Source organism: Euprymna scolopes, chromosome 1 (genome assembly GCF_053919585.1).
Source record: "Euprymna scolopes isolate OS-2025 chromosome 1, ASM5391958v1, whole genome shotgun sequence".
Taxonomy (NCBI): Eukaryota; Metazoa; Mollusca; class Cephalopoda; order Sepiida; family Sepiolidae; genus Euprymna; species Euprymna scolopes.
In genome coordinates this window covers 613,238-635,493 of record NC_136482.1, presented here as the reverse complement: position 1 = coordinate 635,493, position 22,256 = coordinate 613,238, and the positions used below count along the sequence as shown (strand labels likewise).

Genomic DNA, 22,256 nt, shown 5'->3' with positions numbered 1-22,256 from the left:
ATTCTAAGACCTATGAATTTTATTCCAAATTTGTATGATTTAAGTTTAGTTTAAGACAAAGTTCCTAAGAAAAACTATTAGTTATAATCAGCTAACGAACTTCCTAACTTCCGATGGGTCTGCTATCAGAAGCGGTAACAAGACAAATCGGTTCCTTCACTTTTATTGTTCTTCAGTATTTCTATTATGAAGCGATTTATTGAAAAAATGTAAGAAAAGGACATTATTTAAATAAAAATTAACAAATCATAAAAAGATAAAAATAATACAATTAGTCTTTATTTGCACTTTTAATAACAAAATTAAAAAACGTTTTTATTTTATTTGCAATTTTATAAGAAATATATGTTCATGAAATTATAAAAATAAAATAAAATTGTACTAAACATGTTCAAAGTTTTGTTTAATAACCTTTCATGACTATATTGGTAATGCAGTTTGTGGCTGATATTGCTTCATAAACTTTTAAGGGGCAACACCGTGGAAAGAGTCGGTAACGGTAGTCTAAAGTCTCTAGGTAATACACGCCGGTTAGTGGTTCACTAGAGATACACATTTGAGCAACTAGAATCACATTGGAGCTTACAGCGGGACAACCTCAATGGCTCTTAATGATAATGGCATAATAACAAACGTGGTCTCCCATGGGACCGCAGGAATCAATGCCAATGACGACTGGCTGATCCACCTTGCCAGCGGAGGTTCCAGCAACTCCATCAAATGTTCCTGTGGGTGGAAGTTCAAAAGTTTTATTATTCCTGATATTCATTGTAGGGAAAATTGTAGTGTGCATGAATAGCGCAGATGTCATACACTTAAGAAAAGAAAGAGAAAAAGTCTTAAACTCGAAATCTGACCGACATGAGACAAAAACGTGTCTTATGCAAATTGAGACGCGGTTGAATTTGACAATATAAAAAAGCCAGCATTTCTTTAGTCCAGGATGATTTCTTTTTTGTCGGCCTGACGCCAGTACGGTTACGATAATGTTCAAAAGAAAACAACAAATTTTTTATTATGTGTGCTTTGACGCAGCGAACTTAGCGATCTGAAAATTATTCTCCTTTTTTTTTGTAACTTAAAGAATCAACGATTAGATTCATAAATGACTTCCCTGATAAGATTGTCTCTAAGATAGGTATATTTGCTGACGACACCATGCTCTATAAAAGATATGAGAGGAAAACAAATGAACACGGATCCAAGGCAATGGCAAAAACACTAGAGAAAAACCTCCACTCTGTAGTGGAATGGGAATAAAAATGGATGGTCACATTTAATGTTGCCAAAACTAAGCTTCTTTCCTTTAATAATTACAAGAAACCTTCTCAATCACTAATAGCCCTGGCTAATGATAAATTATCTGAAAGTACTTTGTTCAAATTCCTCAACTTAATATTCGCGGGGAATATGAGTGGGAACGAATATCTTAAGGGCATTGCCAAGACTGCTGCAAAGAAGGTGAGCTCTCTCTCTACCGTGCTAGAAAGTTACTTATGCCTGTACCTCTACAACACCACCATTCACCCATGCATTGAGTATTGTTGCCACATTTGGGCTGGTTTTTTTTTTTTTTTTTTTTTTTTTTTTAATTTAAAAAAAAAAATTTTTATTACATTTTCACCCCAAACAAGGCACATTGCCACTTTGGTGTAGGGGGCTACTATCAGGGGCAGCAACTACTGGGGCACCATGTTGGGATTTGGGCAGCAAGATGTCGGTTCATCTTACACTTGAACTACAGTTAAGGAAGCAGGGACCTGGAATAGAATTCCATAGTCTAGCGGTTCTGGGGAAGAAACTACTGGAGTAGAAAGATCTTTTACATCTAGGGATCTCTACTGTGTGGGGGGTGGGATTTAGCTGCCTGTCAGGTTTGTCGAGGGTGTCTACATCGTGGGGGCACAAGTGTCTGCAGTTCGTCATCATTCACCATTAAAATACTTGTAGAACAGGCAGAGGGATGCAACGTTTCGTCGATGGGACAGAGGCTGAAGCTTAGATGCCAGTTTAGGGCCTATCAGATTGACGACTCTCTTTTGAACCTTGTCTAGGAGCGAGAGACTAGCAGCAGATGCACCAGCCCAAATGTGACAACAATACTCCATACATGGGCGAATGGTGGCCTTATAGAGGTACAGGATACTTTCAGGTGTCAGTAGTTTTCTAGCACAGTAGAGAGAGCCTACCTTTTTCGCAGCGGCCCTGGCAATGTTTTAAATATATTTGTTCCAACTCATGTTTCCTGTGAACGTTAGGCGAAGCAGTTTGAAAGATGTACTCTCAGACAGAGAGTTACTGGCCATTGCTATTGGTGGCAGAGAAGGTTTCTTGTAATTATTGAAGGAAACCAGTTTAGTCTTGGCAGCATTGAATGTGACCATCCATTTATGTCCCCATTCCACTACAGATTGGAGGCCATCCTCTAGTGTTTTTGCCATTACTTTAGTTATGTGTTCATTTGTTTTCCTGTCATGCCTGTTATAGAGTGTGGTGTCATCAGCATATATACCCATCTCAGAGGAAATTTTGTCGGGGAGGTCATTAATAAATATTAGGAACAATAGAGGCCCAAGGATAGACCCCTGAGGCACTCCCGCATTTATATCACACTGTTTAGATGTACGACCGTTGAGGACAACCTGGATTTTTCTCTTATCTAAGAAGGATGTAATTATGTTAAGTATTCTACCAGTGATACCGTATGATTTAATTTTCCTGAGGAGACCCTTGTGCCATACCCTGTCAAAAGCCTTAGATATATCTAGAGCTACCGCTCTGCCCTCCCCCGCTTTGTCCAGTGAATGGTATATACGTTCAGAGATTACAGTGAGAATGTCAGCTGTGGAACGGGCTTGTCTAAATCCATATTGTTTTTCAGTCAGTAGTTTAGCATCTAAGGTGCCGGACTAGAGCATGGTTAATTATGGTCTCAAATATTTTGGCGAAAAGTGGGAGGAGGCTAATGGGGCGATAATTTGATGAGTCAGTTCTTTCGGCACACAGAAGCAGTTTTCCAACAGCCCGGAAAGTATGATTCATTAAGGCATTTGTTGTAGAATTTGGAGAGAACTGGAGCTACTTTGGCTGAGCACTTTTTTAATAGCACAGCTGGGATGAGATCAGGTTCACATGCTTTTGAAGTGTCAAGGTTTTTTTATGATAGCGTGTATCTGAGCAGGAGTGATTTTCAGATCGTCTAGCGTGGCGTCTGTCCGCAAACGAAAGTCAGGCAGGGGGTGGTTGGAAGGGTCCAGTGTGGAGTTCGAGACAAACCGACTGGCAAGCATATTAGCCTTCTCGGTTGCTGAGCAAACAACCTCGTGATTGTTGGTTAGTGGGGGAATTGTTGATTGCCCATTATTTACTACACTGTTGTAGATTTTCCAGAAGTCACGAGTTCCTAATTTTTGTGCTTCGATGCGTTTTTGGGTGGTTTCAGTAAATTCTCTCTTGGCTGTCGCTATTTCTTTCTTAACGTTACTTCTAGCTTCTATATACTTCTGTTTGTTTGAACTGGACTTATGTCGGTAGGTTGGTGCATCTGCTACTAGTCTCTCTGTCTTAGACAGGGTCCAAAAGAGACTTGCCAACCTAATAATCTCGCACTATCAGCTAGGCTTCAACTGCTGTCACATCGACGAAATGTTGCATCCTTCTGCCTGTTTTACAAATATTTTAATGGTAGGTGTTCTGCCAAACTACAAGCTCTTGTCCCTCCTTGACGTAGATACTCCTGACAAGCAGCAAAATCCCACCCCTACACAGTTGAAATCCCTAGATGTAAGAAAGCCACTCTAATAGTTTCTTCCCTAGGACTGCTAGATTTTGGAATTCCCTTTTGGGTTCTTGCTTCTCACACTGTACTGACATGCAGAAGTTCTAATGTATCTTTCTGCTCAACTCTCTACATAGTATTCCTGAAATCCCTACCTCAAAGTGACACTACTTGTTTGGAGTGAAAATGTAATTAAAAAAAACAAAAAAACTAAATAGTTCATTACTTTGAGATTTTTAAACATGTTTTAAATCATAGTAATTGTCTGTATTTTTGAGATTGAGATTGTCGGACTGACTTCCTCATCTTGGTTGTTATAGTCACAACGTTTCGGCCGTTTTGCCCTCCGGCCTTCATCAGGTGTTTTGTATCGAACTGGAGAATCGTTTGTTAGGAGTCTCAAACCCAACCCTTTATTATTATTACGGGGGTACGTACTGTGTTCGGACTCCAACTAGGCTCTGGAACATAGTTGCTGATTCTCTGTTTTGAATGTTACTAGCTGGAGTCCGAACACAGTACGTTCCCCAGTTAGATACAAAACACCTGATGAAGGCCGGAGGGCAAAACGGCTGAAACGTTGTGACTATAACAACCAAGATGAGGAAGTCAGTCCGACAATCTCAATAAATGTTTTAAATCATTCTTAAAAAAAAAAAAAGATGCAAAAAGTGTTTTCAAAAATTCTGTAAAAAATAAAACAAATTTTAATAATTCTTAATTAAAATAAGACCAAAAAAACTTTTCACTAATTATCCAGTAAAAAAAGAATGATCGGAAATATGTAATAAAAAAAAAAGTACATGCAAAGGGGAGATATAGGTGTGAGAGAAAAAAGGCAAGGAACTGATTTGCCTTGTCACCGCTTCTGTTAACAGATACACCGGAAGTTAGGAAATACGTTAACTGACTATTACCAAAATATTTGACTGTAATGCAATAGCAACCATGTCAGCAATATGCCACAGTGTTGAAAAATAGTCATTCACTATCAGTCAAAAAGTTTTTTTTTTTTTCTAATGTTAAATATTCTTTGGAAATCAAACCGAAAAAAAAATGGTAAATATAATGGCTTTATACAGTAGTTTTTAGGATTTCTCTAATGTTTAATATTGACCCAATATCGTGTTTTGTAATGTACAATGACATAAAGAGGAAGAATGTTCTATTCTATTGTGAGAATGGCAAGTTTGAAGTTGATGTTATTTGTGTCCAGGTCCACCAGAGAAGTAAAAAGCACTCAAGTCTGCAACTTTTTGAACGAAAACTACAAAAGACGGAGGAAGAAGGAAAAAACATGATGGATCCTATCTTTGGTGAATCTACGAATAACGTACTACACTTCTTTTTCTTGTTTCCTTTTCATTCAGAAACTGTCACCTTCCTCTCACGCTTTTATTTTGTTGTTTCTATTGCCATGACAATCTGCCATTGCCACCTTCTTTGACCCATGTCAAAAACAAAAACCTTTTTATTTCTAGTTTTTTACTTAACATCTCCTCTCCCTTTACACCTTATTTTTATACCCCTAACAAGTTATAACTTTTATTTCTTTTTTTGTTTTTTGTACTAATTATACCAGGGTTGCAAAGGTTTTGATTGGAGTCATAAGAATGTCAGGAGTTTAGGTTAGATTTTGATTCTTTCCACAATTCCCGCTATATTAAAAACAAAAATAAAGAAAAATCTGTATGATGTACATACCTGTAATAAGACAAAAGTATAATATTCGAAAAATCATATAAATTGATTAAGTAGTTTAATTTTTAAATAAGAAAATTAAATTTTATGAGCATACCAGAAGTGACTGTCTTGCCCATCATTTTGAAAAGAAATATTTAAAAAAACAGTGAAATAAGTCAACAATAATTCAAGCTACATTTATGTTGTAATGCTTATGAATTCTCATTAATTGCTTAAAATTAATTTCTTTATAAAATTAAAATTGCTTGATCAATTTATGTGATTTATGGAATATGATATTTTTGTTTTTGTCACATACAAAGTTTTTTTGTTTTTTTTGTTTTTAATATAAGGGGAACTTTTGTTTTTAATATGAGGGGAATTTTTGTTTTTAATACAAGGGGAATTCTGGACAAAAACTCATTTTTGTTTTTATCTCCAAAGAATCAAAAGACAGAATAATGGAAGATTTTAAAATAAGATTTTTTTTTTTCTAAGCGTCAAACCATATACATATCTTCCAGCACTTTCAACTTGATTATACACTACACGCATTACTCAATTCATAAAGTGAACATTGAATATTTGAATCCAGATTCACAACTTCTTTCTAGTTCCTTTCTGTTGCAATCATTATCTGTTTCCAGTTCATTTTTGATCTTCTGTCCTTTTTTCATCAGAGGTTCATTGGAACACTTGATTAGCAATTCTCTCTGGGGCCAATCTTAGGCCATGTCTGAGCCATCCTAGACATCATTTGCAGATTATTGACGATACTACCTGCTGTTTAGTTCAATCTCTAACCTAATTCAAAGGTAGTTTTACATGTTGTGTATCCTGAGCTATCTAATTCCTCATGAATGGCATTTGCTGACTAGGTTTTACAAGACAATGATTCGTCCCCACTTGGCATACAGACCCCTAGTGTTTGCTGGAGTTGGTAAGGTGTTTTTTGATTTTCTAGAGCATCTACACCATTGTGCCATCAGATATATATTAAATACCCCGCATCAATCTTGTTCCCTCTGGAGTATATGTTCTGCTTGGATTAGATCTGCTGTCTACTTGTGGGAATGTTAACAGTTGCTTCTGTTGCCTACAGATTATTTTATAGTTCTTGCCCCACCGCAATGTTTAAATGCCGTTCTGTGCTGTGGATGAACAGACCAAACTTGCGACAATACGCATTCACATTCAACCCTCTGCATAATCACGCCAGTGTTTGTTCAGAGATGTACCGACAATCTCTTTTCACATTGTGCTCTGCAGTCCTGAATGTGCTGCCTCAGAATTGTGTGAATGAACATACATCACTGTCCAATTTTCAGAGTTCTATATTGGCTAACTATCATGATGTTCCTAACTTTTATGCCTTAATTAGCTCTATCTATTACTAACGGTTTTATGACCATGGCTTAATAAAGAAAAAGGGGCAGGACAAAAAAAAAGGTTAGCTTGGTATTCTATCAATGCTTTAATCATCATATTTAAAAGATCTTCGTATAAACAATCTTTAATCTATAATCTGTATATGTTTTACTTAGCCGTCTAGAATTGGAACACAAACCCCACCAATCTCCCCCACTCTAAAGTCTATACATAAGCTCCTATCTTGAGTAGACGTGTATTATTATAACTGGTTTTGATCCAAGAATTAAAAAAATATGGCTATATAAAGTATAAATTCAACTGGCTTCAGAATCTATATAGTTTTACTGACTCTGCTAACCCCTTAATTGGTTTTATGCTTGCATTAAAGAAACCCTGACAGGACTTTATAAATTTATTTTTAGTTGATCTTTGACAACTAAATATTTTCGTTTACTAGCCAAATAGAAAAGTTACTAGTCGAACCCATATGATTTTTGGAATATGACATCTTCATTCTGTGACAAGTAAATACATCATAAAGATTTTCTGTATTTTTTTTTTTAAATAAGTGTATGTACCGACTTCATGTTGAGACTTGAAGGTTTAAACATTCAAATTTCTTCAGATGTTTTTAGACAGCCTTCATTAAAGAAAAAGTATATTCTATTTTTTTTTTTTATGGAGGTCACCACTTATCAAGGCCCAAAGGCCACTCAGGGATAAGGGTTATTGCGTGTACAGTAATCAATGAGATAGTATTGTAGTAATCATTAGTATTGAGGATTTTAATAGAGTGTCTTACTTAAGGGGGCGGTTTGTCAGGAGTTTGTTTATGTTGGACTTGAAAACGTCCAAGTTGTAGTCAGATAGGAAACAGGCAAGCGGCAGGGAGTTCCACTGGCGTACAGTTCTAAGAAAGAAGCTTTGCTCATGGAATCTACGTTTGGATGTAGACACAGATAAAGAGTGGGGAAAATTGTTGACAGTAGTTTCAGCCAGACGGGTGTTTCTCGTGAAAGATTAGCGAGGGGGGGGGGGGATTGGAGCTCAGACGAGCACCTTCCATGGAAGTAGCGATAAAACAAAGACAGGCTCGCAACATCTCTTCTGTGGGAGAGAGGTTGCAGGGAAGAGAAAAGGGCATCCCCCCACTAAACCACAAAGTCTATTTTGTATTCTGTCAAGGTAGGATAGGCTGTTTTTAGCAGCTCCTGGCCAGATGTGGCAGCAGTACTCCATCCTTGGACGTACTTGGCTTTTATACAGATAGAGAATTGCATCAGTAGTGAGATATCTTCTGGAGCGGTAGAAGGATCCCACCATTTTCCCAGCGTTCCTGGCAACAGATTTGATGTACGTGTTCCAGTTCAGATCAGGAGTAAAGGTCAAACCCAGAAGCTTGTCAAAACATGAAGCCTCTCCAAGACGAGAGCCATCCATTTCAATTGATGCCAGATGGGGATCAGAGCGTTGATGATGTAAAGATAGAAGCTTGGTTTTGGATGCATTAAAAGTGACCAGCCACCTCTTCCCCCATTGTACCACGTGCTCAAGATCAGAGGAGAGAGAATTAGAGAGAACTTTGTCATTTACGGCCTTTGATGTGTTGCCATAGATGGTTATGTCATCAGCATAGATGTCAACGAATGATTTAAGTATGTGTTTTGGGAGATCATTGATGTAGATCAGGAAGAGAGTTGGGCCCAGGACTCCAGCATTAATACTGTGGGCCTCTGATTTCTGCCCATGAACCACTACTCGTATGAATCTATCGGAGAGAAATAATTGAGAAAACATTTCCAGTAATACTGTAGCTGGAAATCTTGTGAAGTAGGCCCTTATACCATACCTTATCGAAGGCCTTTGATATGTCAAGAGCAATTGCCCTGGAAAGGAAACCTTTGTCAAGGGATTCACTAATTCTACGTGATATAACTGTTAGCACATCTGCTGTAAATCTTGCAGAGCGGAAATCATATTGCATGTCACTAAGAAGGTTGTTTCTGTTTAGGTGGTTGACTACTTCTTTATTTAATATGGATTCCAACAACTTACTCATGACACACAGGAGACTTATTGGTCTGTACTGAGAGGGAGATGACTTTTCACCTGAATTCTTAAATACAGGGCATACTGATGAGGTTTTCTAGGATGTTGGAAAGCACTTCTCCTTAAGGCAACGCTTAAACAGTTTTGTAAGTATGGGAGCAAGTTCTGGTTGGAGCTTTTTCAGCACTATAACTGGAATGACATCAGGGCCAGTTGCTTTACTGGAATCAAGGTTCTTGATTAACTTGGCGACCTCATGCACAGATATTTTTATGTTGTATAGCATGTTGTTTGTTATAGGAGGAAATACAGGGAGTTGATGGTCATTGTTGCATAGGGTAGAATTAGCTGCAAAGTTCTTTGCAAATAGTCTGGCCTTGTCTGATGCTGACGAGATGACCTCAGGTCCATTGATGATAGTTGGGATAGAACGCATACTTCTGTTCAAGATCCTGGTGGGAACCAAGCTGCTGCTCAGCTACTTTGGATTTAACAGACTGAGCATATAGCTCTCTTGCATTTTTTATTACTCTTTTACAGTGGTTTCTGGCAGTCCTGAAAGCAGCTTTAGTCTCGGTACATCTATTACGTTGGTAGCTATGGAAAAAGTGATTTCTGTGCGCGATGGCAGCAGCACATTCAGAGGAGAACCATGGCTGGCTGTTAGGTTTTTGTTAGAATTTTTTGGATGGTATGAATCGGTCTATGCCTACAATTAACCATTCGGTCAAGTCTGATACTATAGAGGACACATCCTTTTTAAACATGGAATGCAGAGGTAGGTCAGATATGAATGTACGGAAGCTATCCCAGTCAGCCATAGCGTATCGATATACAGTACGGTGGAGAGGTACGTCTGAAGACTTATTACATTTCATTTTTATCTTAACTGCTACAACAGAGTGGTCAGAGGATCCCAGAGGAGATAGAACGGAACATGAACACAGCTCAGGGGAAGTTGTGAGGAAAAGGTCTAGAAGGCTTGCATATTGACCGGGTGTATCGAGCACACGGGTGGGTTCGTGAACAATCTGAGTGAGATCATAGGCAATGGCAAAATCATGACAAAACCTCCCCTCGTCATCAGTTTTATTTGAGTGCGTCAGCCATTCCACATTATGGCCATTGAAGTCACCGCAAATGTGAATGTTAGCCGAAGGATGAGCAGACAGGATGTGGTCAATTTTCTTAGATATGCTCTTAAAGATAGTAACTCCACTGTTGTGGGGGCGATAGAGGGCAAATATAAATGCAGTGGTGTAAGCTAGTGCAACCCTAAAGCACATATAAGGTAAATTAAGGTCTTCTCTGGAGATATCCCTACCACATGGAAAGCCATCTTTGATGTAGGCACATATTCCATGCCCATGGCGATCTTGGGGGTCAGATTTAGATGTTAAGTTGAGTATCCTTTAATTATGAATTCGTCTAGAGAAGTGGTTGGCCCTATGCCAGTTTCACTTAGAAAAAATATGTCCGGTTTCGTCTCCTGTAATTGTGTTTCAACCTCTGGAAGGTTGGAACGTAGACCCCTGATGTTGGAGAAGGAGACCTGGTAGTAGGGGTCTACGTTCGTGGATGGGGTTTTAGGTTCTATTAAATCTTTTATTGTTTAAATAACTTGATTTTTCTCATTTTATTAAAAGATCATATAAAGGTTGAAAAGACATTCTTCACTCAGTAATGAGCTTTAGAAGATTGTTGAAAAAAAAACAAAAACGCAATCACCAAAAGATAAGCGTTTTATTATTTCTAGTCGCCACTTGGAAAAATCATTCGCAACTTTGACTTTTTCACTGGCAACGTAAAAGCCCTACCTGTGTTTTATATATAGATATTATTTATCTTTTAAAATGTAAATATAGATAAATACTGTATATTATTCTGTTATATTTAGAATATTTCATCAACTGTAATCTTCAACAATCTTCAGTTGCTCTTTTTCAAATTTGGGAATCCTTATTGAACTTGAGAACCTGTATGGAATTTAAAACTAATCCTTTATTTAATCTACACGGGTACATTATTCTTATGAAAAAATAGTAATTCTATAATAAGTAGTTATATTGCAGATGTAGAAAAGATCAGAGGTTACATCAAATGAAACATTTGTTTAGTTTTCCCTTATTTAAATAATTTGTGTACTTTTTCTTTTGCGGACTGTTATCCTCATCTTCATAGTTGTCGTTTGACTGTTTCAGTCAACTCATCCTCTGGCTTTCAGGTGATTAATTGTGATGGGATAGGAATGCTGAGTCTTGAAACTGTACCCCAGTAATTTTAGAGACGTGTACAGTTGACAACATAAGTTTATAAAATAATCCCCATGATCAAAAAAAAAATTTCAAACTGGATTAGTTTGGGGAAAACCAAATAGACAGTGTCCAGCTTATATTAAACTTTGCTATAAAATGACCTCTTTTCCCCTCCCAAAAAATTTGAATGAAAAACTTTTTTGTAAAACTTTTATAATCTGTATATTTTGTAAAATTGAGCAATTTCTCCATCACTGACAATGAGATTTAAAGACCAACTCCCTATTCATGTTAGAAGAAAAACAACTTTCTAATATGCTCTATCATGTCTATGTAAACAATGTCTGAAGGTTAATTTGAATATTGCTTTGTAAAACAAACTCATTAAGTAACTATTAGTTTTTTTTGTTTTTTTTTTGCTATTAATCACAGTTTTATTTACAAATATTTTAGTTTTTTTTTTAACCTAGAAGGATTTCTCCTTCACTAGCATCAGAATGAAACAGATGAAGTGTGGTATCAGAACAAATACTAGACTTTGCTCGAAAAGGCCAAGGAATATGGATGTTGGAATTTTTAGTTTTCGTAATTTTCCCAGAGAGTTTATTCATTAATAATAATCCAAAGGTTTAAAAATATGACAAAAATTTTAGAAAATTTTTGTGACAATTTTGTTAATACTTTTTATGCTACTGTTTAATTTCATTTAAAATTCTCCCAAATTTTATCGTCTTTATTTCCTTGAGTATTTCTATCCTTATTTTCAACCATATTATATCACTGATCATATCACTTTTTGCAACTCCTTCCATCCTATACTATGACATGCTAACAATTAAAGACAAACTTCATTCAAATTCATATTATTCGCCATTCATACCATTGTGGCAAAACCTTCAGTTATCTTTCATTTTACAACCATTAAAACCTATATTTTCCTTCTAGTTTTATTTATTTTTTAATATAGCAATTTTTCACTTTACCCCTTTTCTAGTACATCAACTGATTCTTTTAAAGAAATTGGAGCACAACATTAGATTGTTGGTTCACTTGATCAAAATTTTGGTTCAGAAAATAAACAAACAGAAACTTTCATTTCTGCTTAATCAGCTTCAGATATTAAATAGTGAAATTTGTTTTCAGCTATAGACGTAACAGTGGAGCTCGCCTTCAGCTGTAGGAGTAGCGGCAGAGCTAGCCTTCAGCTATAGGCGTGGTGGGGGAGCTTTCCTTCAGCTATAGGCGTGGCGGGGGAGCTTTCCTTCAGCTATAGGCGTGGCGGGGGAGCTTTCCTTCAGCTATAGGCGTGGCGGGGGAGCTTTCCTTCAGCTATAGGCGTGGCGGGGGAGCTTTCCTTCAGCTATAGGCGTGGCGGGGGAGCTTTCCTTCAGCTATAGGCGTGGCGGGGGAGCTTTCCTTCAGTTATAGGCGCTTGTCTATAGGCATAATGATTCAGCTTGGTCCCCACCATTACAGGGTCTGTTGTTGGAACAATGAATGACTTGCACTTATAATGAAAGCAGTCTTAAACCGCCGTGCCTGGTTAGCTAGTGTTTGGGGCATGATGGACTTGTTGGAAAGAGATGTTCCAACCAACTCCGGGTCCGGGTGGATGCCACAATCATGACCATGACCAGTTTTGCATTGGATAAAGAGGTAATGGTGCAGTTTTTCTTAGGATAGATAACAAAACTATATTAGTAATAGATTTTAAAAAATTTTTTTATTATTATTATTACATTTTCACCCTAAACAAGGTACGTTGCCACTTTGATGTAGGTGGCTATTATCAGGGACATAAACTACAGGGGAATTATGTAGAGAGTTGGGCTGCAAGGTGTCAGTTCACGTTACACTTGAACTTCTCCATGTCTGTACAGTTGGAGAAGCAGGGACTCTGAAGGGAATTCCAAAGTCTACTGGTTCTGGGTAATAAACTACTGGAGTAGAAAGCTCTCTTACATCTAGGGATTTCTACTATGAAGGGGTGTGATTTAGCTGCTTGTCGGGTTTGTCGGGGGTATTTACGTCGAGGGGGTACAAGTGCTTGCAGTTTGTCAGAGCATTCACCGTTTAAAGTACTTGTAAAACAGGCAGAGGGATGCAACATTTCGTTGATGGGACAGAGACTGAAGCTTAGATGACAAATTCAGGACCTATCACGTTGGCGATGCTCTTTTGAACCTTGTCTAGGATCGAGAGACTAGTAGCAGATGCACCAGCCCAAATATGACAACAATACTTCATACATGGGCGAATGGTGGCCTTATAGAGGTACAGGATACTTTCGGGAGTTAGTAGCTTTCTAGCACAGTAGAGAGAACCTACCTTCTTCTCAGCAGTCTTGGCAATACTTTCAATCTAATTTAATCACATTTGCATCTTCATATTTTTCAAGTATCTTTTCTACAATTTTATTACTTGAAATTCTTTATCAAACACTATGCCCTATAGTATTATACTAGAAAACATTTTTTTTTTTTTTTTATATCTCTTTTAGTTTTGATAATTGTCCCATACTGTTTGCAGGAACTTTGGTGTGGCAACATTCACCTTTCGATCATACCATGCCTTTTTATGAGAACCTGAAACATTCTACATATTCTCGCTGTGCCATATAGCTGTTACTATTCTCCCTGGAGCATAGTCACTTTGCATCTTGCAGTATTCAGCCTTGCTTTACCACATGTCATATCATTTCACAAAACTGTTTGCATTTCTTACCTTTTCAGCTATTTCTATAACCATCACCTACCATACCACTGAATATGAGCACGTCTATTGTTTGCAGCTTTTCTCACTACCTTTTCCATTCTAATGGTTCTGCTTATGTTTTTTACCATTTAAAATTTTTCATTTTCAAAGGTCACCATTATTGACCTTTTACAATATCCTTTCCTTTTGCAGCACCCTCACCTGCCTTGCCATATCATCATCTATTCTTCCCTCACTTTTTGCAGTACTCCCACTGCTTATCATGACACTTGTAACCTTTTTAAACTCCTTTTTTTTTTTCTTTAAACTCCCCCTTTCTTTTTTAAATTCTACAACCCTGCATAATTCTATACCATACCATTTTTAACATCTTTCTGCTTTCTTGAATTCAATTCTTTCAGTGTTTCAATTACCACCAGCATAACAATCGTTTATCTCACTTTTCCAGAATATCATTTTGCTCATTCTTCTTACAGCATCTGGCCATTGTAAACTGGCTTCACTCTTTGCAGCATTTTACATCGATATAACAAAATATTTATTTTGATTTTTCTCATTTTATTTTTGCGTTTCTTCCGATGTAACTCCTTAACCTTCCTCAGATGCATCTTTCCGAATTCAGGAACCTGTACAGAATTTTTAATTTCTCTTTAAATAGCAATACATATGAAAAAATTTAAATGGCTTAAAATATTTCAATAATGGCATACAAAAAAATTTTTTTAATCTAATTAAAAATAAGGAAATTATGACTATTTTTATGCCTCGCAAATTTGGATATTTTTCCCTCTTTAAGTCCATATGCATTTTGTCACATTTTTTACATTTTCAGTAAAAATTTTATATCTTTGTTAAAACACAAGAATATGTAATGAAATTTGCCATATAAGTGTATTTTTGTGCAAGGAATCGGAATATGCTACTGAAAAATTTCCAGAAATGAATGGTTTCCAAATAATCTGCAGTAAGTGCAAATAAATATGCTACAGTTTCTTAAAAATGGCATCCATCAATTAAAAGAAAATAATCTGACCACCTCTCAGAAATGTGATTCTACCTTTTGTAGAAAGACGGTCACTTAGAAGTGATTGTTAATACCATCAACTAATATGCCACAGATTCCTGAATTTGAAAAGGTGTATTTGAAGATTACATCAACCAAAACGTGAAAATGATACCAACATGAGAATTGTGGTTTAAATAATACAAATTATCAATCCTATTCTCAAAAATTCTCAAACAAAATATTTATTGTATGAAAAATATACCAATTTGGTAAGAGGTCGTGGAGTTTGGGATAATGAATGGGGAGGGGGGTCATAGATTATCTACTGTTACCTTGATCTATAATATAAAAGCGAAAATGTGTGTTAGTGTGTGCACTTTTTTTGTATGTCCAGCAAAAGCTTTTTTCCAGGTGGGGGGGGGTCATTCATTCTTAGAACTTCATATATGCCCCCTAGATTATAATATCTCCGATTTACAAAAGGAGGTCGTCTCTATCTTTTATTTGAGCAACTCTTATGTTACAAAATCTGTGCTATTTCTTGCTCTCCCGTGTTTGTGCTTTTCGTATATAAAAGCAAAACTAAAAATCAAAAGCGGTGTTCTTGGCCTTTTGTGCCGCCACATCCATTAAGCAATCAGCTTTGATCAATCTGGAGGAAATCTCTCATATCAGACAATTGCTATTCATTTAGACATTTTTATGGGGAGCTGATTTTCCCTAACATCTTGGGCAACCAACAAATACGCAGAAAGCTTCAAGCTTAACGAGCTCTGCGTGATTTCCTTTCTCTATGGCGTTATGTTGACCTAGACATTTGATTAAGCACCTGCCTTTTTTAACTGTTTAATTTCAACCATTCTCACTTCCTCTTAGCATAGCAGTAACATGTCACGTTTTCTTTTCCGACTTCACCTCAAGGCTTGGGGTTCGAGCCTACCTGCCTACCAAAACTTTTTCTTTTTTTTTGCACACAGACACAGACAAACACCCGGGCAACCCCGCTAGTCTTAACTAAATCCATTTATAAAATACTAGTCTGGGTGCCTTGCATTTTGTGGGTGTATCAAAGTGTGTATAAGGGGGGTGGTTGAGCAACCAAATCCGTGAAAAAAAATGAATTAAAACAACTCCAAATAGCAGCGAGTACTAGTACGAGTGTTAAAAAAAATAAATCAGGAGTAGTAGGTGGCCACGAACTCACAACGTGCAAGAGGAAAAGGAGGGGAAAAAAAAGCACCCACTGCGATTGTGACGCCACGGGTGTTCGAAATAACATATTTTATCTGACGTGGTTGTTGCACGGCATGAATGATTTGCAAAAATGTTGATGAAAAAAGTGAACCCTCCTTGTAAAAACGTCCCAGTTGATGGTGAAAGAATTAATCTTTTTGGCCAGTTTTTGGATATTTGTCATCCAAGAGACTGAGCTTTAAACTTTAAAACGATGTCAATTTTGTCTTTCAAAAGTTTTTGGCACGCACACACACACACATTTTGCCTTTTATATTATAGATGGTTCATCAGCCACCTTTCATTCATCCCATTCATGCTATGCAAATACCATAATACCTCATTTACTGCATGAATTCTATAAGTATGATTATAAGGAGAAAATATGTAAAAAGGAAATAACAAAATAGAATCTGGGGCAACTTGATCCTACTAGCCCTAAGTGCAGATCGTTGTCAACTGAATTTTTTAGATTTATTCTACTGTGACCAGATGCACCCTAATAAAAAACAAAATATATTGTATATAAACACTAACTGTATATATCTAGGGTTGCCCGGTTGAAATATTGCTGGGCGGTGAAATTAGTCGTATACTGTTTAAGATACACCGAATATCCTAACTTGTTACGAAAAGTGACCATGTGTTGGATTTCGGGAGGCAAAAAACACATCTTAGTTTATGAAAATAAAACGTGAAGTAACTTTCATAGCTTAAGCAGAAAATATCTCCCAAAGCTAAATAAATAAACTTACTGCTGATTTTAAATGCAACTTTTGTCAGCTATTTTAATAATTGAAAATTAATTAAATTAAATACAAATTAAATAAATAAGCTTACCTCCAGTTTTAAACACACCTTTTGTCAGCTATTGAAAATTAATTAAATTAAATACAAATTAAATAAAACAATTTGAAATAATAATTCTAAATAAAACAATATGCTTCCATTATAACATAATTAATAACATCAAGCGAATTATTACAATAAATTTTCTTTAATGTAATATGCAACTGAGGGTACTCATTCAATGTAAATTTTTTTTTTAATACATAGTATATATATATTTATATATACAGAAATCATACAGTGTATACAAGTCGGTTTTCAGTGTGAACATTCTTTATGAAACTGTACGTTTTGTACATATTAAATTGTGAACAAACAGGAATACGATTTTATTGTAATAGATGTGTGTATGTGAATGTAAGTTTTTTGAGAGAAAAAGAAACAGATATGTAATCCTGCAATTTACTTCGTAAAAGTTTACATTTATTTATGTGGAATATTAAATGATATATTGTCTGAAGGTATAAAAATAATTAATATTTATTCATGAAAATATTATACTTATATATATAAAGGGAAATTAAAATAAATAATTAATAAATAAAAAATAAAAATACGAAACTATGGGTTAAAACGGAAAACTATCTTTACATAGCACCAAAAGATGGAGGAAGTGAGGAGGCATGGCTTTTGAAATCTTTTTACCCGAATACGATGTCCACCATGTTAAAAATATACCTTTTGTTGTAAAAATCTAATGGATAAACATCTGAAGAAGTTGGTGGAGACAGGATATTTTTATGGACACATAAATTGTAAAATTGCCTACCCACTAATGAAACAGCTGTAATGGAAAAAATCTAGGAAATAAATGAAGGTTATAAAAAGAAAACATGAGTCTTTGAATTGTCAACAAAAGTTTACACTATATATATATATATATATATATATATATATATATAAAAAAATTGTCAACAATTCAAATAACACAAGTATATTTATAACGCATTTAGATCATTTTATTCAATATATGGTAGTCTTACATGTGTTTTGTTGAATGGTATACCAAACACTTCATCAGAAAGCCATATATATATATATATATATATATATATATACATATATATATATCCATAAAATAATTCTTTTCTTAGAAAAGAATTGAAAAAAATTCTTTTATGAATATACCATATATCAAATAAAATTATATGTATGTGTGATAAATATACTTGTCGTATTTGAATTGCTTACAAATGGCATATTTGCTCTGAAAGTGCAATCCATTTTCATTGAGCTTAAATAAATCTGGCAAGTCCAAAAATATCTTTTGTATATTAAAAGTATATTATACTATTAAAAGGTGTGTGTGTGTGTGTACTAGATTTTTACCATATCCTTTTTCCTGCTTTCATAATCACTATGAATCCCTATAAACTTTCACTTACTGTTTAATAACTTTTTTATACAAATATGATTAATTTTATATTTGCTGTTTCTTTCAATGCATTAACCTGCAAACTTTATTGTATATTTTGCAAACCTCTTTCCTCTGATGAGAAGAATTGCATTTTCAAAACTCTACAGAATAAGGTTTAAGGTTTTTCAAGTTTATTTGTACTCCTTGTCGGATAATTAAAATTTTGTATACATTCATTACAGGTTTTTTTTTTTTTTTTTTTTTTTTTTTTTTTAAATTTGAATAAATTTTCAAAAATAAGATTTTTCTATGATATATATTAGTGGCCTGGCAAGGCCACAGGGGAGATAACAAAACAAAAAAAAAAAACTTAAGCAAAATTCATCCCAAAACAGCAAAACTGAAGCTAGCTTGCCAGGACACTATATCTACAAATGTAGGTCAATTTGGGCATATTTTATTGGTTTTAAAATTTTTTTTATTTTTTTTTTTTATTTTTTTTATTCAATTTTCACCCCAAACAAGGCACAGTGCCACTTTGAAGCAGGGGGCTACGATTAGGGAATTAATTAGCGGGGTCATTATGAAGGGAGAAGAGTAGAAAGATGTTTGTTAACATTACACTTGAACTTCTGCATATCATTGCAGTTGGGAAAGCAGAATCCCGGAAGGGAGTTCCAAAGACCCGCAGTTCTGGGGAAGAAACTATTGGAGTAAAAGGCTTTCTTGCACCTAGGGATCTCCACTGTAAAGGGATGAGACTTAGTAGCTTGTCGGGTTTGTCGGGGGTAGTTACGTCGGGGAGGTACAAGTGTTTGCAGTTCGTCAGAGCATTCACCATTAAAGTATTTGTAGAACAGGCAGAGGGATGCAACATCTCGTCGATGGGACAGAGGTTGAAGCCCAGATGACAGTTCAGGACCTATCAGGTTTGCGACTCTTTTTTGAACCCTGTCGAGGAGCGAGAGACAAGCAGCAGATGCACCAGCCCAGATGTGACAACAGTACTCCATACATGGGCGAATGGTTGCCTTATAGAGGTATAGGATACTGGCAGGCGTAAGTAGTTTTCTAGCACGGTAGAGGGAGCCAACCTTCCTTGCAGCAGCCTTGGCAATGCTCTCAATGTATCTATTCCAGTTCATATTCCCTGTAAACGTTAGGCCGAGGAGTTTAAAAGAAGTACTTTCAGGCAATGTGTTCTTGGCCATTGCTATTGGTGGTAGAGAAGGTTTCTTGTAGTTATTGAAGGAAACAAGCTTAGTCTTAGCAGCATTGAATGAGACCAACCATTTTTGTCCCCATTCCACTACGGATTGGAGGTCATCCTCTAGTGTTTCTGCCATTTTCTTGGATATGTGTTCATTTGTTTTCCCCTCATATCTGTTATAGAGAGTGGTGTCATCGGCAAATATACCCATCTCCGAAACAATATTATCAGGGAGGTCGTTTATGAATATCAGGAACAATAGAGGTCCAAGGATAGACCCCTGAGGCACTCCCGCATTTATGTCATATTGTTTGGATGTACGTCCGTCGAGGACAACTTTGATTTTTCTATTACTTAAGAAGGATTTAATTACGTTATGAATTCTTCCAGTGATTCCATATGATCTAATTTTCCTTAGAAGACCATCGTGCCATACCCTGTCAAAAGCCTTAGAGAAATCAAGGGCCACCGCTCTACCCTCCCCTGTTTTATCCAATGAACGGTATATACGTTCAGAAACTACAGTTAAGATATCTGCTGTTGAACGGGCTTGCCTGAATCCATATTGTTTGTCAGTCAAGAGTTTAGCAGCTGTTAGGTGCTGGACTAGGGCTTTATTAACTAAGGACTCAAATATTTTGGCGAAAAGCGGGAGGAGGCTAATGGGGCGATAATTTAGTGGGTCAGTTCTTTCACCAGAATTCTTGAAGACTGGTACCACAGAGGCGGTTTTCCAGCAGTCGGGAAAACAAGATTCGTTAAGGCATTTATTGTAAAGTTTGGACAGAACTGGAGCAACCTCGGCAGAGCATTTTTTTAATAGCACAGCCGGGATGAGATCTGGTCCACATGCTTTAGAGGTGTCTAGGTTTTTTATAATAGCATGTACCTGAGAAGGGGTGATTTTCAAGTCGTCAAGTGTGGCGTCTGTTCGCAGAGGAAAATCAGGGAGTGAGTGGTGTACCGAGTTCAGTGTGGAGTTTGAGGCAAACCGACTGGCAAGCAGATTAGCCTTGTCAGTTGCCGTGCAAGCAACCTCATGATTGTTTGTTAGTGGGGGAATAATTGACTGTCCATTATTTACTACGCTGTTGTAGATTTTCCAAAAATCCCGGGTTCCTAATTTCTGTGCTTCGATGCGCTTTCTGGTGGTTTCAGAGTAATCTGACTTAGCTGTGTCTATCACTCTCTTACAATTATTTCTAGCTTCTATAAACTTCTGTTTATTTGAGCTGGACTTATGTCGGTTGAATCTGCGGAACGCATGCTGCCTTTGACAAATGGCAGCTGCACAAGCAGAAGTAAACCATTGGGGGGAGTGGGGCTTGCTATAGTATTTCCGTGCGGGAACATGTGCTTCAATAGCAGTTTTGAACCATTCAGTTGTCTCATTTGCACACTGTTCCGCTGGAAGAGTAAAGATATTTTGCCATGGGGCATCTCTGATGAGCTCCCTGATGGCTTCCCAATCAGCCTTTTTGTAATACCTCGTTGTTTTGAGTAGTGGGTCTTCAGTTTTAGGGCGAGAATTTAGGCTCATTGCTACCATTATCACAGCGTGATCAGCATTCCCGAGTGGGCTATGGGCATTTGTTGTACAGTCATTGGGAACCGTTGTCAGAAAGAGATCTAGAAGTGAGGCATGTTGATCGTGCTGGTCTGGGAAACGTGTCGGAAATGTAACCATCTGAGATAGGGAATGAGATATAGAGAAGCTATATGTGGCGCTACCAGCTACATCTGTGTGATTTGAGAATCCTAGCCAGTTACTGTGGTGGACATTGAAGTCACCAAATACATGTATTTGTGCGCTAGTATCGAGGGAGAGTGCTATATCTATGCTGTCTGAGACTTTGTTTATTAGGGTACAGTCTTGGTTTGAGGGAGAGCGGTAGAGAAAATATAAGTAGCTAATATTGTGTTGCATATTTAGTCTGAAGCACATAAAGGTCTGGCCCTCTGATTCTAGTTTTATTTCTCTAGTTAGGGGGAGGGTGTTTCGAATATAGACTCCAAGTCCATGCATATGTCTGTCCGAGTCCTTACGGTAGAGTGGGAGATAACCAGGCATGTTAAAGTGGTTAGAGGGTATGGAGGAGTGAAGGTTAGTTTCACTTAATGCTAAGATATCCGGGGTGTTTACAAGGAGAAATGACTCAACATCATCTAAGTTAGTTCTAAGCCCGCGGATATTAGTAAATGCAAGCCTCAAGGGAGGAGGCAGGTTGGTTTTCTTTGAGTTTGGTCCTGGTTTAAACGTAACTTTTGCTTGAGCTGTCATGTTCTTTTTTATCAATTGTCATAAAATTTTAACCATAGAATAATGCATTTAATTTTCAAAAGCCTGCACCTTTTCATGGGGTGTTATCCCATAGAACCAAAGATATGAGTATTTCAATATTCAATTAGGCTGCGCGCGTGTGTGTATTATATATATATAAAAATGAAAGTGTCTGTCTGTGTATATTTCCCTACACAATAACTCTGTCAATTTTCAGTCTACAGACTCGAAATTTGATATACAGGGTATTGAGATTTGGGAAAATCTTTGTAATCCGTTTTTGGTCAGAAATTTGGCTGTTAAGGGTCAAAGTTCAACGATTTGACCTTTGAGAACTCTACCAAACTCCTCCGACAATTTTGCGTCTAAACACTTGAAATTTTAGATATATGTTCCTTGGACCCATCTAACTTAATAACTTGATTTGAGCCCAAAACAAATGTTTAGGGGGTCAAAGTTAAAAAAAAAA

At 36.6% G+C, this 22,256-nt stretch overlaps 1 protein-coding gene across 2 annotated transcripts in view; it reads left to right on the top strand.

Annotated features, from left to right (window-relative positions):
- LOC145284406 (uncharacterized) overlaps window positions 1–22,256 on the top strand; it is a 43,375-nt gene that overhangs the window by 6,067 nt on the left and 15,052 nt on the right. The window contains exon 2 of one of the 2 annotated variants that reach the window (XM_080134115.1): window positions 4,995–5,111. The exons of the other annotated variant lie outside the window; for it this stretch is intronic. The gene's annotated coding sequence lies outside the window, so the exon portion shown is untranslated. The remainder of the gene's footprint in view (window positions 1–4,994; window positions 5,112–22,256) is intronic. 2 annotated transcript variants of the gene reach the window in all.